A 17,020-nucleotide genomic window follows, 5' to 3' on the forward strand; every position below is an offset into this window, starting at 1 on the left:
TGTGTATTTGGAGAAGGCAATGGCACCTCACTCCAGTACTCTTGCCTGGAAAATCCCATGGATAGAGGAGCCTGGTAGGCTGCAGTCCATGGGGTCGCTAAGAGTCGACACAACTGAGTGACTTCACTTTCACTTTTCACTTTCATGCATTGGAGAAGGAAATGGCAACCCACTCCAGTGTTCTTGCCTGGAGAATCCCAGGGACGGGGGAGCCTGGTGGGCTGTCGTCTCTGGGGTCGCACAGAGTCGGACACGACTGAAGTGACATAGCAGTAGCAGTAGTGTGTGTATTTTAATTCCAAACTTTTATTTTATCCCTCCCCTGCCTTTTCCCGTTGGCACTCATAAATTTGTTTTCTATGACTGTGAGTCTGCTTTGTAAACAAGTTAATTTGTATCATCTTTTTCGATTCCACACGTAAGTTGTATCTTGTGACATTTGGGTTCTCTGTCTGAGTTCCTTCACTCAGTGTGATAATCTCTAGGTCTACCCCTGTTGTTTGCTGCGATTCATGGAGTCTCAAAGAGTCGGACACGACTGAGCGACTGAACTGAACTGAACTGACTCTTGTTGCTGCAAATGGCATTATTTCATTCTTTTTTTATGGCTAAGTAATAGTCCTATATATATACACACACACACATATATGCATGTATCTACTTCTTAATTCATTCATCTGTCGATGGACATTTATGTTGCTTCCATATCTTGACTATTGTAAATAGTGCTGCTATGAACATAGGGGTACATGTACCTTTTGAATTACAGTTTTGTCTGGATATATACCAGGAGTGGGATCACTGAATCATATGGGAGCTCTATTTTTCATTTTTTAAGGAGTCCCCATACTGTTCTCCCTAGCTTTTGTATCACATTGTTATCAATGATGGGAAGCTTACAATAGAGCTCAGTAAACATTCACAAGATAAAATAGAATGCCTAGAGCAAGGTTAATTGAGCTCTGGCTCATGTGCCAAATCCAGCCGGCTATGTGATTTTACTGAAACGCAGTCATGCCTACTTGGTTATGGATCCTCTATTGCTGATTGCAGAGAAGGCAATGGCACCCCACTCCAGTACTTTTGCCTGGAAAATCCCATGGATGGAGGAGCCTGGTGGGCTGCAGTCCATGGGGTCGCTAAGAGTCGGACACTACTGTGCGACTTCACTTTCACTTTTCACTTTCATGCATCGGAGAAGGAAATGGCAACCCACTCCAGTGTTCTTGCCTGGAGAATCCCAGGGACAGGGGAGCCTGGTGGGCTGCCGTCTATGGGGTCTCACAGAGTCGGACACGACTGAGGTGACTTAGCAGCAGCAGTAGCAGTATGGCTGATGGTGTATCACAATAGCAAAGCAGAGTGATTGCAATAAAGACTGCACAGCCCACCAAGCCAAGAATAGTTTGTATAATATCTGGCCAACTACAGGTCTAGATTCTTTCCTTTCAAGCCCAAGAAGAGATATAAGTAATTAACTACTTGAAAATACCTCCTCGCCTTTTGATTTTTCATTCTCTGCTTATAGCCACATTTAAAGCTAAGCTAAGTCGCTTCAGCCGTGTCCGACTCTGTGCGACCCCATAGACGGCAGCCCACCAGGCTTCCCCGTCCCTGGGATTCTCCAGGCAAGAACACTGGAGTGGGTTGCCATTTCCTTCTCCAATGCGTGAAAGTGAAAAGTCAAAGTGAAGTCGCTCAGTCGTGTCGACCCTCAGCGACCCCATGGACTGCAGCCTTCCAGGCTCCTCCATCCATGGGATTTTCCAGGCAAGAGTACTGGAGTGGGGTGCCATTGCCTTCTCCAGCCACATTTAGTTTTCCCATTAATCTTTAAACTGCAGAGTTCCACACATTATACACTAAAAATATCTAAGGTTTAAGAATTTAAAATGTATAGGGGAAAAAATAATTGTGTCTTGGGTCAAAAGTCATTAAAAAACATTTCTAGGTTTAAAATTTTTTCCTTTCTCTGCTGCTTCTCCGCCTAATTAAATCTTACCAACTTCCAGAGCACAGATCATGTTTCCCGTTTTCAGGAGGCCCTGCTGTTCCGTCCAGCTCTCAGAATGTTTATTTTCCTTGGAGGTTATTCCTATAAAACTTAATGCATGAGCCATTTCTTTGGGGCTCCCTGGTGACAGCTCTCATATTGTCTTATGGCATTATTTAATGTATATTAATTTTATTTTCCCAATTAGATGCTAACCCCCCAAGGGTGAGGTCATTAAGTACCAAACTTGAACTAAAAATGTTATCAAGTTTAATTCGCTCCTTCATAATCCAGTTTGTTTAAATGGGCTTATATAAGATCAAAAAGTCACATTTAACTAGTTTTGCTTCAACTACTCACAAGGAACCAGCCGGTCTCTAGAGTGTCCTTAGTTTATGTCTGGGAATCTCCCCAGGGTTGTCTCATTTGTGCTCATTAACCAGGCTGTTGACTTGACCACTGTGTGATAACGTAAAATGTTCTTTCTCTGCTGCTCTGCCCTGGGCTGTTTATTCTGCCCCTTGGGTGGGCTAATGGTATCCTAGTGTGACATGACAAGCATTGAGTCCCCTGTGTGCCCAAAGCTAGACTGTGACTTGCAGGACTTAAGATGCTCAAGCCATAGTGTATTGTTATCAAGTCAAGCATAAGGTGAATAAAATCACCCCACCCATGTGCTGCTTTGCCCAGAGAACATCTCTGCTTGGTCCCCCATCATTAGAGCTTCTGCAGCTTCTCTTCTCTCCAGGTACCCAGGCAGGAGTCTCCGGATCTGGTTGGGTGAGCCAAACAGACTTCTTGCTATACACATTATTTCCTCTGTGCTAATGAATCTCTGAAGGCTGGAGTCCCATCACCAAGAACCCCACTTTCTGGTATCTATGCCCTTAAGTTGTCTCATCCCACCGTGAAATGGGGCTGCTGCTGCTGCTAAGTCGCTTCAGTCGTGTCCGATTCTATGCGACCCTATAGACGGCAGCCCACCAGGCTCCACCATCCCCCTGTGTAACTCAAAGAATGTACCAGAAGTGATGCCATGTGACTTCTAAACCTAGGTTCTAAGAGGCTTTGCCGCGTCCATCTTGGTTTTGTTGAACGCTTGCTCTGGGGGACGTCAGCTATTGTATATCTAGGTTGAGTATCCTGACACCATCACATTGTGAGGAAACCCAACCTGGTCACATGCAGAAGAGCAGTGCTAGTCCACCCCTGAAATATTTCAGCCATCTCAGCCCAGACACCAGGCATGTGAGTGAGGCAGACATCTTTGACAGTCCAGCAGATGCCACAAGGTAATGAATTGAAGACTCAGAAAAACATCCCAGTTGAGGGTCCATCATCTCTAGTCATTCAAATATGCATAGGTCAACCACTGAAACAGCAAATTAGACATGCCTAGACAAGCCATATTCTCAGAGATGAATATAACAGAATTTCAGGAGAGGGCCTCCCCTCTCAAACTTGTCAGGTATCTATTGGATGGATGAAGGAGGAAAGGAAGGGAAAAAAGGAAGGATTCAAAGAAGGAAGGGGAAGAGGAACAAAGTAAGAGGTTCATGGTTTCAGCAAGAAAAATATAAGATGGCACTTATGAAGGGTATCATTTGGCAAAAACCTTCCCAAGTGATTTTCAAAGTTCTGCCAGCTTCACCACACCAGTGCTTCAAGCATCCTCTGCTTGACTCCAGTGTTAAGTAGATAAGTCATAATGACCATGTCAATAGGGTAAACTTACCCTCCCTCCTTGCTCTGCTCTTTGGAGTTAATCTGCCCATTGTCCCCACTCAGGGAATCTGTGATGGGCTGTTCTTTGTAGATTGTCTTTGTAGGTGGTACCTAAGTTCAGTCACTCAGTCATATCTGACTCTTTGTGACCCCATGGACTGCAGCAAGCCAGGCCTCCCTGTCCATCACCAACTCCTGGAGTTTACTCAAACTCATGTCCATTAAGTTGGTGATGCCATCCAACCATCTCATCCTCTGTTGTCCCCTTCTCTTCTTGCCTTCGATCTTTCCCAGAATCAGGGTCTTTTCTAATGAGTCAGTTTTTCACATCAAGTGGCCAAAGTATTGGAGTTTCAGCTTCAGCATCGGTCTTTTCAATGAATATTCAGGACTGATTTGTACCTACACAGACAGAAATCTGTGATGGTGACATCTGCCCAATGCATGTGATGCCCATGGCCGAGCCATTCAGTCAAGCTTCTTCTGGTTTAGGAACAAGTAACACAGTAGTGGTTAGCAGGTCTAAAGGGACCAACAGCATAGACTTGTAGAAAGACATGAAGACACCATGCTCAGTCGTGTCCAACTCTTTGCGACTCCAGGGACTGTAGCCCATGAGGCTCCTCTATCCATGGGATTATCCCAGCAAGAATACTGGAGTGGGTTGCCATTTCCTCCTCCAGGAAGACTCCATGACAGGAACCCAATTATTAATAAGACAGAAAGTGAATTCACCAAACAAGTAGCTATTCACTCAGTCTTAATGCTGTTTCTGCTCATTTCCAATCCAGTTCTTAGGAGCAACTCCCTTGTCCTTTTGTGTACAGTTAGTCTCTGATTTTCTCTTTTTTAACTTAAAACCTTCCAAATAACACAAGGGACAAGAAGGGAATGTAATGTTGGCTTCCATTTTCACTTTATAAGTGCTTCCATCTCTGAATTCCTTCAAGTGACAAAACATATCATAAAACATGAAACATATACCATTCTCTCCTTCAGGTGCCAACCATCCTTCAACACATTGTCATGAATCCTGCACTGATGTTAACAGTCCTCTAACATCCTGAAAATGTCTGCATCCATTCACGTCTTCTCCAGTTGCTCCAGAGTGATGCGAGCAGTGATTTATTCAAAAGGAGCCTTCAGTAAGAAAAAAGTTATAGCCTGCATGATTTTCTCTGTGGCTGCCCTAAATTTTTGATAGGCAGGCTTTCTCCATCTCAGTTACCATTGCATTTTGATTTAAACATTTCTTCTGGAGATAACTTAAAGGGACTTATCCAAATTTCTTAGGTTTCTGGGTAGTTTTCACAGGAATTAATGTGTGAATCAAAGTCCTCCTGGATGATCCAGCCTCTCAGAGGCTACATCACATGATACTTAAGATGTGGACCCTGGAGGCTGGTTGTCTTGGTTTGAGTATATGCTCTATTGTTTTTCTGCTGTATGGTCTAGGGTGAGGCACTTAAGCGTTTCAGTCTTGTTTTACTTTCTAAGGATGGAATAACAACTGCATTCACTTTGTGATGTTGAAAGAATTAAATAAATAAATGCATAAAAATTTGAGACTCTAAGTAAGCCTATGATAAAGTGCCAGGTCCTGCTGTTATTATTTATAAAGCTTTCTGACAGCTACTGTCTAGCTTGTTTCCTAACTGTGTGAAGTTTTTGTTTAACTTTTTGAGATTTTATTCATGTATATTATATGTACAAAAGAGTGCCAAGGTCATAACAGCACAGCTCAGTGGATTTTCACAAATTGATCATAGTCATGTGAGCAGCCCCAGAGCAAAAACAGACATCACTAGGACCCAAGAAGCTTCCCTGCTCCCCCATCCCCTAGTCACTACTTCCCGAAGAGAACTGCACTTCTGATTTCTATGCCATTGATTAGTTTTGCCTGTTTTTGAATTTTATGTCATCTTCCAGCACATACCCTTTGGGGTCTGGTTTATTTTGCTCAATATTGTATTTGTGTGAGTCACCCATACTTTTGCATGTATAATATGCTGAATGTGTACTATCCCACCATATGAATACATTAGGGTTTACTTATCTGTTCTACTGCTGATCGGAATTTGGGTAGCTTCCAGTTTGGGGAGGTTATGGAGAGTGTTACAAACATTCTTGAACATTTCTTTGGGTGGACATACATACGCATTACTGTTGGCAATGAAATGAGTGGTCATGGAGAATGGATACATGTGTAGATTTTTTAAATTTACTTCTGGCTGCGTTGCATCTTCACTGCTGTGTGCAGGCTCATAGCGGTGGCTTCTCGAGCTGTGGAGCTCTAGGGCATGTGGGCTCGTTGTGGCACATGGACTTAGTTTTTCCACAGCATGTGGGATCTTCCCAGACCAGGGATCAAACCTGTGTCCCCTGCACTGGCAGGCGGACTCTTAACCACTGGACCACCAGGGAAGTCCAATAAATGTGGTTTTAATAGACAATGCCAGCAGTTTTTCAAAGCCATGGTGCCACTTTACATGCCCACCCCTTGTATATGAGAGCTCTTTGTTCTCTTCATTTCTGCCACTAGCATTTTCTGTCTTTTCTATTTTAACCATTTTGGTAGGTGTGTTGGGTTTGCTTTTGAAAATCTGTCTAGCAAAGAACAGTGAGAAGAATGCTACAATAAAAAAAAAAATTAAATTAAATTTGAGCCCCTAACTCGAATTTACCAAATCTACTTCCTAGATGTGTGACATGGTGAGTCATTTTACTTCTCTAAGCCTATTTCCCTGAGTTTAAAATGAGGCTAATAATATCCCCAGGGAATTCAAAGCCCTTGTTTCAAGGAATGCTGTGTGGGCATTTGTGAACACCTACTCCATCCTGTTTTCAAGTCCATTTTCTCCCTGGATGCTAGAACTTACTCATCTGCCAGTGCTATATACCAATAACACATTGTAATCATTAGGTCGAGGTAGTAATTTCTGTGGTTGAAAAGTCAGGGCTTAATGGGTCATGCTGCTCTCTCTACAGGACTTTTGCATGCAAGATTACAACACGGAGAGGTAGTGGAGGCTTTGTTTTCCTCCTAGTTACTAAATTAAGAAGTGAAAACAGAACCTGGGGATAGCTTAAAACTGTACACATATTTTAGGACACCCAACTCTATCTCATGTGGTGATCAAGTGGCATATCTCAGCCATGAGAAAGTCAAATTTAACTCATGGGGGAAAAGCCACAAAAAGGACTTACCAAGATAATCCTTAAATGACAGGACTTGGAAAGAAGAGATTAATCTGGCCACAGAAATCCCCTATTGGCTCTGCAGTTGCCTTAACTTCTTAGCTGTTGCTACATTTCCAAGATGACTTCTGACAATGTAATAAAATGGCCCAGGTTTAGCTTAGGGACATCTTGCTTTCTCTTCTGCTTAATCTCCCATTAAAGATATACTCATAGATACCCAGAGTAGCAACTGGCTGATTCAGACATCGGTAGACCAATTTCTCCACAGGTGTATACATGCAGAGACCTCAAAGCAGGGGTGCATAGTTAATCAGAATCTCATCATCAAAGAGCCTTTCATTCATTCTAAAAGCCAGTGTCTTTAATATTTTCAAGAGAGAAATCCTTGTTTTGAGAGCCCGGTGAAGAGCCTCAGAAACAGTTCCATCTGCTTGTTACAAATGATAAAATCGGTGACGAGAGTGATAAATTGCTTGCTGCTGGGGCTGCTAAGTCGCTTCAGTTGTGTCCGACTCTGTGCGACCCCATAGATGGCTACACAAGGTTAATTTTAGTGACAGGTTTTATTTGTTCAAATTTCCTGATTTTCAATCATTGAATTTTCTTCAAATTCCATAAAGAAATTTGGAGGTGAGCACAGAACTGATGGTGTGGATCTTAACTGTGATTATGTGGGGGTTTCTTTCTGCATCCTTCGGAGTCAGATTTTCCTTTGTGAGAACTTCCCTGAGTTTTCAGTTGATCCAGATGAAATCAATCCCTCCTTTTTCTGTGTGCCTAGGGTAATTTTGCATATTTCTCGACTATACCATTTCACTCATTCATTTATTATTTGTTTATTCATGTGTGTATGTATGATTGCATTCCCCAAGAACATCACATTTTACTAGATTTGTTATTTAATTGTCCCTTGTCTTCTTGAATCTGATACCTAAAGTCAGGTACCTGACTTTAGGCAGCTATCAGATTGAATAATGGCTTGCATAATGGCTATCACAGTGAGAGAAATATACAGAGACAGAGAGAGGAAAAAGAAGAGAGGAGGGAGAAAGAGAATATAGTGTAGGGGAAAGAAGAAAAAAGAAAGAAAAGAGAGAGGAGAGAATTTAGGAGATGTTATGGACATCTGCTGATATTGCCTACTGAGCATCTCTATCCCCTTCTTCCAGCTCTAGCATCAACATTTTCATCTGGGAAACCAGACCTCTCTACTCTCACCCAGCCTGTGGACCTCATGTGGGGCTGACCTCACAGTCCCCTACTCTAGGGATGCACACACAAAGCAGGGTGTCCAAGCAGCTTGGTTCATTCTTTGACCATAATCATGGGCAAATGTGACCAAGTCAGACTGGTATCACTCAATTCTGGGAATTTTATGAGAACTACTAAAAGGAGAAGCTCTCTTTTCACAAGTTTCAAGGGAATGTGTCTGGGTCTATCAGAAGCAATTTTGTCAGCATGAGGGGAAAAATCTTCCAAAGAACAAAACTTATTCAGATAGAAGCAGAGATGAAAATAGATTCCTGATGCTGTGATTTGAACCCCTGAATACAGCTGTACCTGAAGCTGGATTATTTTATGAATCTAGTCATCTGAGCCAATACATTTCCATTTTCTGGCTGAAACCAGTTTGAGTTAGATGTCTTTCATCTGTCTATAATCAATAGAACTCCAATTAACACAAGAGTTATAGAAGGAGAAAAGAGAAAAAAGTAAGGAAAAATAAGAGGACAGGCTTTGGGTACCTTTGGGTCCTCTAGGTACCTTCTAGGTCCTCTCCACTGATTGAATATTCATGGTCTAACCCAATAACAGGAAGCAACAGTTAGAACTGGATATGGAATAACAGACTGGTTCCGAATAGGAAAAAGAGTACATCAAGGCTCTATATTGTCACCCTGCTTATTTAACTTACTTATATGCAGAGTACATCATGAGAAATGCTGGGCTGGAGGAAGCACACGCTGGAATCAAGATTTCCAGGAGAAATATCAATAACCTCAGATATGCAGATGACACCACCCTTATTGCAGAAAGTGAAGAAGAACTAAAGAGCCTCTTGATGAAAGTGAAAGAGGAGAGTGAAAAAGTTGGCTTAAAGCTCAACAGTCAGAAAACTAAGATCATGGCATCCAGTCCCATCATTTCATGGCAAATAGATGGGGAAAGAGTGGCAACAGTGGCTGACTTTATTTTTGGGGGCTCCAAAATAACTGCAGATGATGATTGCAGCCATGAAATTAAAAGACGCTTACTCCCTGGAGGGAAAGTTAGACCAACCTGCTTCCGCTGCTGCTAAGTCGCTTCAGTCGTGTCCGACTCTGTGCGACCACATAGACGGCAGCCGACCAGGCTCCCCAGTCCCTGGGATTCTCCAGGCAAGAACACTGGAGTGGGTTGCCATTTCCTTCTCCAATGCATGAAAGTGAAAAGTGAAAAGTGAAGTCACTCAGTCATGTCTGACACTTAGCGACCCCATGGACTGCAGCTACCATGGAATTTTCCAGGCAAGAGTACTGGAGTGGGTTGCATTGCCTTCTCTGATGACCAACCTAGACAGCATATTAAAAAGCAGAGACATTACTTTGTCAACAAAGGCCCATCTAACCAAGGCTATGGTTTTTCCAGTGGTCATGTATGGATGTGAGAGTTGGACTGTGAAGAAAGCTGAGCACCAAAGAACTGATGCTTTTGAACTGTGGTGTTGGAGAAGATTCTTGAGAGTCCCTTGGACTGCAAGGAGATCCATCCTAAAGGAGATCAGTCCTGGGTGTTCTTTGGAAGGGCTGATGTTGAAGCTGAAACACCAATACTTTGGCCACCTGATGGGAAGAGCTGACTCATTTGAAAAGACCCTGATGCTGGGAAAGATTGAGAGCAGGAGGAGAAGGGGACAACAGGATGAGATGGTTGGATGGCATCACCAACTCTATGGACATGGGTTTGTGTGGACTCTGGGAGTTGGTGATAGACAGGGAGGCCTGGCATGCTGTGGTTCATGGGGTCTCAAAGAGTCGGACACACCTGAGCGACTGAACTGAACTGAACCCAATAACCAGCTTGTGAATGAACTTTCTTGTTAGGTGGGAGGGAAAGGCCATGCCTGGGCAGACCCATGTTGGAGGTGTGTTTGGACAACGGCCTCCTCAGCCTTCTGCAATTTATTCTACCTACCACTCTAGTTAGGCCTCCTAGGTAGCACTAGAGGTAAAAGATCCACCTGCCAATGCAGGCGATCCAAGGGACTGGGTTTTGATTCCTAGATTGGGAAGATCCCCTGGAGGAGGAAAGGGTAACGCACTCCAGTAGTCTTGCCTGGAGAATTCCATGGACAGAGGAGCCTAGCAGGCTACAGTCTATGGGGTCACATATAATCAGACACGACTGAGTGACTAATACACACACCTCTCCAGTTAGGAATGACATAACCACGGGTACATCATTCCTTTCCTTTTATATAGCAAGTCTAACAGAGGAGCCTGGTGGACTACAGTCCATGGGGTTGCAAAAGAGTCAGACATGACTTAGCAACTAAACTACAACAACAGACCATAAAACAAGGATTTGGCCTATATTTTCAAAGCCCCTTCTATCTCTGACACCCCAGGTGCCTCACCTGGTTCTCCTGAAGCTCCAAACCAGTCTCATCCCCAGAGGTCTCTCTGAATCCCATGATGGGGCATTTTGGGTGAACAACCATCTCAGCTTTCCCAGGACTTAGGGGGGATCAGGGGACACAGGACTTTTAGTTCTGAAACCTAGAACATCCCAGGAAATTGGGACAAGATTGGCTCCCCAGACTGACATATTCCCATTAGCTGCTGCAGCCCAAGGGTAAGGCTCCCTCTAACAGATCAGACATTGAAGAGGCTAAAATGATGGTGACCTATCTCCAAGAATTTCAGAACTTTGCAACAATGAGTTGTAAAACTCCTTGTATAAAAACATTGTTTAATTGTTAAGTCTCATAATGATAAAAGTCAAACATGTTATTTATAGAAATGTAGATAGAAATAATGGGGGATTTCCAAGTGGCTTCTATGGTAAAAAAAAAAAAAAAAAAAAATCTACCTGCCAATGCAGGAGACTCTGGAGACCTGGGTTTGATCCCTGGGTCAGGAAGATACTCTGGAGGAGGAAATGGCAACCCACTCCAGTATTCTTGCCTGGAGAATTCCACGGACAGAGGAGCCTGCCGGGCTGCAGTCCATGGGGTCACAGAGTCAGACACAACTGAGTGAGCACATGGGCACAGACAGAAATAACAGGTTAAGTAGGTTGATAGACAGACAGACAGACAGACAAGGGATATGCCCGTATTCGCCTTACTTTTCCTTCATCCATCTTGCTTTTTGGAATTCAGATCGCTGTCAAGCCATCCTTGCTGATGCAGAAACAAAAACAGCCTAGGGATGGCAGAGCAACAAGAGAGGAGGGTCCTGGATCCCTGAATGACCTTGTAGAGCAGAGAGGCCACGCTTGCCTGGGTTGCTTTCCTTGCATCTCATCTTTTTTATGTTTAAGTTATTACTATTCTGGGCTGTTGATACACACAGGTAAACTAACTAATTCACACATTGTCTCATCTGGCCATCGCTGGAGCTGTTTCTGAAGAGAAGTTAAGAACTTTGCCCTTGACCACATACCCGGTTAGTGGCTGAGATTCTAGTAGAGTTTAGGCCTGACTCACATACAATTTGGGCTTCTAATCTCCAGGCTTAACTGTCATTCTCACTTTTGCTTTTATGCAGTGCCTTCCAGCTTCCCAAGTGTTCCATGATTATTACTTAGTTAAGGAGGCAGGAATTATTACTGTAGTTATTAGCCAGATCACTTAGGTATTTGACTAAAATCATCCAGTGAATTAGAGATGGAGCTAGGATAAAAGTCCTAGTCTTTGAAACTTTGCAACATTGCCTCTTTTACTTGACTTTATCCGTCAGGCTCTCTTGGAAGCACCAGACTCCACCAGCCTCTCCTAATATTTTTTAGTTACTCTAAGCCATTCATTCGGATATTAAATTCAAGAATACTAATGACAGCTATTTTCTTTGAATTAAGGTATATTTGACAGGGGAAAATTAATTTGTTAGACATAAATGAAGTTATGGTCAATTTCAGTCTCCCCTCCCACAGAGAGTAGTATCTTTTTCACTAGGTTTATTCAGAATTTTTATTAGTATCAATGAAATGGAGTTTAAACACTCTCTCTTTTAGCAAACAGATGATCTAATTCAGCCACAACCTGTCAGGCTTTGTTTATTGAGATTTAACAGCAGTACCTAATTCTTATCATCAATTTAGCATCCTTGAAACAGTCAGCTTCGTTCCCCAGTGCTCGACTTTCTGACAAACACTCTATTTTTCTTGCATATTTTCTGAACTGTAGGTTCTAATTCTATGTTCCAGTTAATTAGCACCGTCTGTAATTTTAGACAACCCATATCTGTTAAGGCACCCAAAATTCCATCTTTGTTTCCAAAGGTGGCTGTTTGTTGTGCCAGAAGGTACTTAGCTGCCGAAATAAATAGATGACGTATCACTTATAAAAAGTGCTGTTGCCTCATTGGGCAGATGTCTGGTGGTGATGGTACCTAAATATAGCATGCCGATTTTAGGGCAAAGATGTAATTTTAAAAAGTAATCATAAAACTATTGATCGGAACGATATCACTCATTTCCTGTTCACTGCAATTAAAGAAACCTTCATCCTTACCAGGCTTAGGAATTTTTAACCCTTGAAAACTAGAGCCCCCATGAACAGATTTCACACCAAAAAACTAAAAGGGATGGTTAGATAGCATCACAGACTCAATGGGCATGAATTTGAGCAAACTCCAGGAGATAGTGAAGGACAAGGAAGCCCGGTGTGCTTCAGTCCATAAGGTCAAAAACAGTCAGACACAACTTCAAGGCTGAAAGGCAACAACAACCCAGAGGGAGAAAAGTGTGAGTCAAAGACTTTTTTCTGCCCTTTATTCCAGCAATGAAAACACATTCAGGAGGGAAAAAAGGAGGTGCTATGGGAGGTACCATCTTAAATAATAATAAAACTCCTAAAAATATAATCCGGAGAAGGCTATGGCACCCCACTCCAGTACTCTTGCCTGGAAAATCCTATGGATGGAGGAGCCTGGTGGGCTGCAGTCCGTAGGGTTGCAAAGAGTCGGACACAACTGAGCGACTTCACTTTCCCTTTTCACTTTCATGCATTGGAGAAGGCAATGGCAACCCACTCCAGTGTTCTTGCTTGGAGAATCCCAGAGAGGAGGGAGCCTGGTGGGCTGCCATCTATGGGGTTGCACAGAGTCAGACACAACTGAAGCGACTTAGCAGCAACAGCAAAAATATAATCATTGTTACCATATTTCAGACTTCATCATGTGCCAGACATTGTGATAAGCACTTTATTTATATTGTGGGTTCATTCAGTTCTTGGCGTGCCTGTCATCAGAGCAAGATATATTCAATGTGAAGAACACAAAACTTACGTTTTAGGGTCCCCTCCCTCATATGGACCATTTCTAAGGCCCAAGCAACGTGTTTCCATCATCACATATTGCTTTGAAAATTTGTAAAAGTAAAATGTTTGCCTGGCAGTGGCTTAAGGCTGTGAATTCTTTCTCCTGGAGCTTGTCCTTTATTACATATTCCATCGTGGTTGGTGCTGGAGAGGCTGAGAGCACTTGGGGATTTGGGATTCAGCAGCAGTAACACATCAGGGTAGGGTTTTGTGGGATATATTTATGTGTTTCTCACTCATTTCCATGAATAGTTAAGTTACTCTACCCGGGAATGACTTATCCCTATGGTTTCCAGGAACACTCCCGCCGCCACTGCGCTGACTCATATGATATCTTGATCCAGAACTGCAGGGGCAGAGGTGGTACTTCAATGGGGCCAGAAGAAATGCAGGTACCAGAGGAGAATTTAGGTTGGAAGTTTACGGAGTCAGAAACTAGTCTGTGGGAAATTCTTCTAAAGCTTATAACTCATATATGAAACAAATTCATTAGAGCTTTCCCCAAATTTAGTGACAATACAAATTTACATGACATTACTAAAACAGTGAGTTGTGCAGCTGAAACAAAATTTTCTAAACAATCAATAGTCATATAGTATTTTATCAACCATGCTAGAAAAAGTTAAAGGGACTTCCCTGGTGGTCCAGTTACTAAGACTCCGAGGTCCCAATGTAGGAGGCCTGGGTTCAATCCCTGGTCAGGGATCCCACATTCTGCAAACAAGACCTGGCACAGCCAAATAAATAGTTTTGAAAAGAGAATGTTAGAATTCTTTATTCTCTTTATAGAAAGTATCTTTATAAAATTATTGTCTTATGAAGACAGAGTAAGCAGCATGAGCATAGAGGGTAAAAATATTATAGAGATTGATTAGTCTCTTAGTAAAAACTATTATCTTTAAAAATTTGGTGATGTGGGCATTTATCATCTTTTAAAATTTGAAATCTGCTGTGGCTTCTTTTTTAATTCTAAATTAACATTTATTTCTGTACCTAATTTTCATAGTTTTGATTTTGCTTTCTTTTAAAGAGTGTATACAACACAGAATAACTTGAAGATCCCATAAAATGTAAAAATGGCTAAGCAGTAGAGAGATTTATTTCTCATATGATAAAGCATCTAGAGAAAAATGTTTCAGAGAAAGTAGATTCAGCACCTAGACACTGTCAGGGCTCTGTATCACTTTTCTGTGATTTTCTTGCTTTTCCCCTCATGACTGCAAGATGGCTGCTGTAGCACCAACCATCATAGAATCATTAATGTCTAAAACTATGAAGAAGGAAGATGGGCTCACTCTTTTCTCCATTCTCTTTCTTCTTGTTAGGGAGGGAAGTCTTTCCCCAGCATTCTCCAGCAGGTTTCCCTTTGGACTGCATGATCCAGAAATGATTGCATGGCCTAACCTGAATGGACTAGGATTATTATGATCACTCTAAAAGTCAAAATTCATCCCCTGGCACAAGATACCTTGCCTTGAGTACCTAAATGAAACAATACTCTATTTTCAACAAAGATGGGATGACTGTTGGTTAGGCAACAGCACAATAGCATCTCACAGTCTCACAATAGCATCACTGTCTCCCTTCTGTCCCCTTACATAAAAGGCTTAGTGATATAAAGTGTTGTGTTTCCAGAGTCACGCACTGGAAGTCATGAAGTTAGAAAGCCCATATGTGTTTAACTCTGGGACTCAACTGATATCTTATACTATGTCATGTAGCCTTCCCAACCCACAAGGCCACTGGTACACACTACACTCTGTAGAACTTTGGGGAGCATGGGAGGAAGGAGTGTAGGACAGCAGAACTTTGAGACTCAGAAAGTCTCAAAGGGTCAAAGAGGGAGAGGGGCCTCTGTTCTGAATCCAGGGATCAAATTTCAATAGGGACCATTACAGGTACCCAAGACACATTTTGTTGTTTTTTGAGTGAAGAAGGGCATTTCAGGTAGTGGAGATGACATAAAGAAAATAATAGTGGAACATGACTGGATTAAGGGTAAAGAAAGACTGTGTTTGAATCAGAAATCTACCATTTTCAAGATCTGTTATTTCCCCTTGCAATATCTTATATTTTCAGAGGGGGATAGTTTGATGGGGGTCAAAGGAAAATCAGAGGAACCATCAGCTTCATGCCCCTTTTCCTTCACAGGGTATGAAACTGAGGCCCATAATAGTAAATTAGTGACTTGCCCCCAAATCCCAACCACTTATTACCAAAGCCTTCATCTACAAATTCAAGTTACTTGTTATTCAGTCTATCTTTTAGACCCTGAACTGGGAAGGCATCATTCTGTACTCAGTTCCTTATACAACCTACTCAGATCGTTTAATGCTAATAACATGCTTCTTTCCTTGTGGAAGTATGTCTATGATGACACTTATCAGCACCATCTAATACTGTGATTAAGTAATGCTTTTGAATTACTGTCTCCATTTCCAATAGGGTGTTTGGGAGATGTCAAACCCAATAGAGATCATGAATAATATTCCACATGAGATTAATATGATTGCTATCAAGGGTGCATTCCACATGGTACCTCTCATTTCTGGTCAGTTACACATCCATTCATTCATTCCACAAGATATACCACACATCAAATATGCTGCTCCAAACTCAGTTTATTATTGTTCAGTTCAGTTCAGTTCAGTTGCTCAGTTGTGTCCAACTCTTTGCAACCACGTGGACTGCAGCATGCCAGGCTTCCCTGTCCATCACCAACTCCCAGAGCCTACTCAAACTCATGTCCATCGTGTTGGTGATGTCATCCAAATATCTCATCCTCTGTCATCCCCTTCTCCTCCCGCCTTCAATCTTTTCCAGGATCAGTGTCTTTCCCAATGAGTCCGTTCTTCGCATTGGGTGACCAAAGTATTGGAACTTCAGCTTCAGCCGCAGTCCTTCCAATGAATATTCAGGGTTGATTTCCTTTAGGATAAGTCTATTAAGAAGATTAAAGAAATGAAAGTGGGTAAAGCGCTCAGAAGAATAATTGGAGCATCAGATCAGATCAGTCACTCAGTCATGTCCAACTCTTTGCGACCCCATGGACTGTAGCCTACCAGACTCCTCCGTCCATGGGATTTTCCAGGCAAGAGTACTGGAGTGGGTTGCCATTGCCTTCTCCCTTCACACTGTTTAGTTCAGTTCAGTCACTCAGTCGTGTCCGACTCTTTGCGAACCCATGAATCGCAGCACACCAGGCCTCCCTGTCCATCACCAACTCCCGGAGTTCACCCAGACTCACGTCCATCGAGTCAGTGATGCCATCCAGCCATCTCATCCTCTGTCATACCCTTCTCCTCCTGCCCTCAATCTTTTGCAGCATCAGGGTCTTTTCAAATGAGTCAGCTCTCTGCATCAGGTGGCCAAAGTACTGGAGTTTCAGCTTCAACATCAGTCTCTCCAATGAACACCCAGGACTGATCTCCTTTAGGATGGACTGCTTGGATCTCCTTGCAGTCCAAGGGACTCTCAAGAGTCTTCTCCAGCACCACAGTTCAAAAGCATCAATTCTTCAGCGCTCAGCCTTCTTCACAGTCCAACTCTCACATCCATACGTGACCACAGGAAAAACC

The sequence above is a fragment of the Bos indicus x Bos taurus genome, chromosome 25 (assembly GCF_003369695.1).
Source record: "Bos indicus x Bos taurus breed Angus x Brahman F1 hybrid chromosome 25, Bos_hybrid_MaternalHap_v2.0, whole genome shotgun sequence".
NCBI classification, from domain to species: Eukaryota; Metazoa; Chordata; class Mammalia; order Artiodactyla; family Bovidae; genus Bos; species Bos indicus x Bos taurus.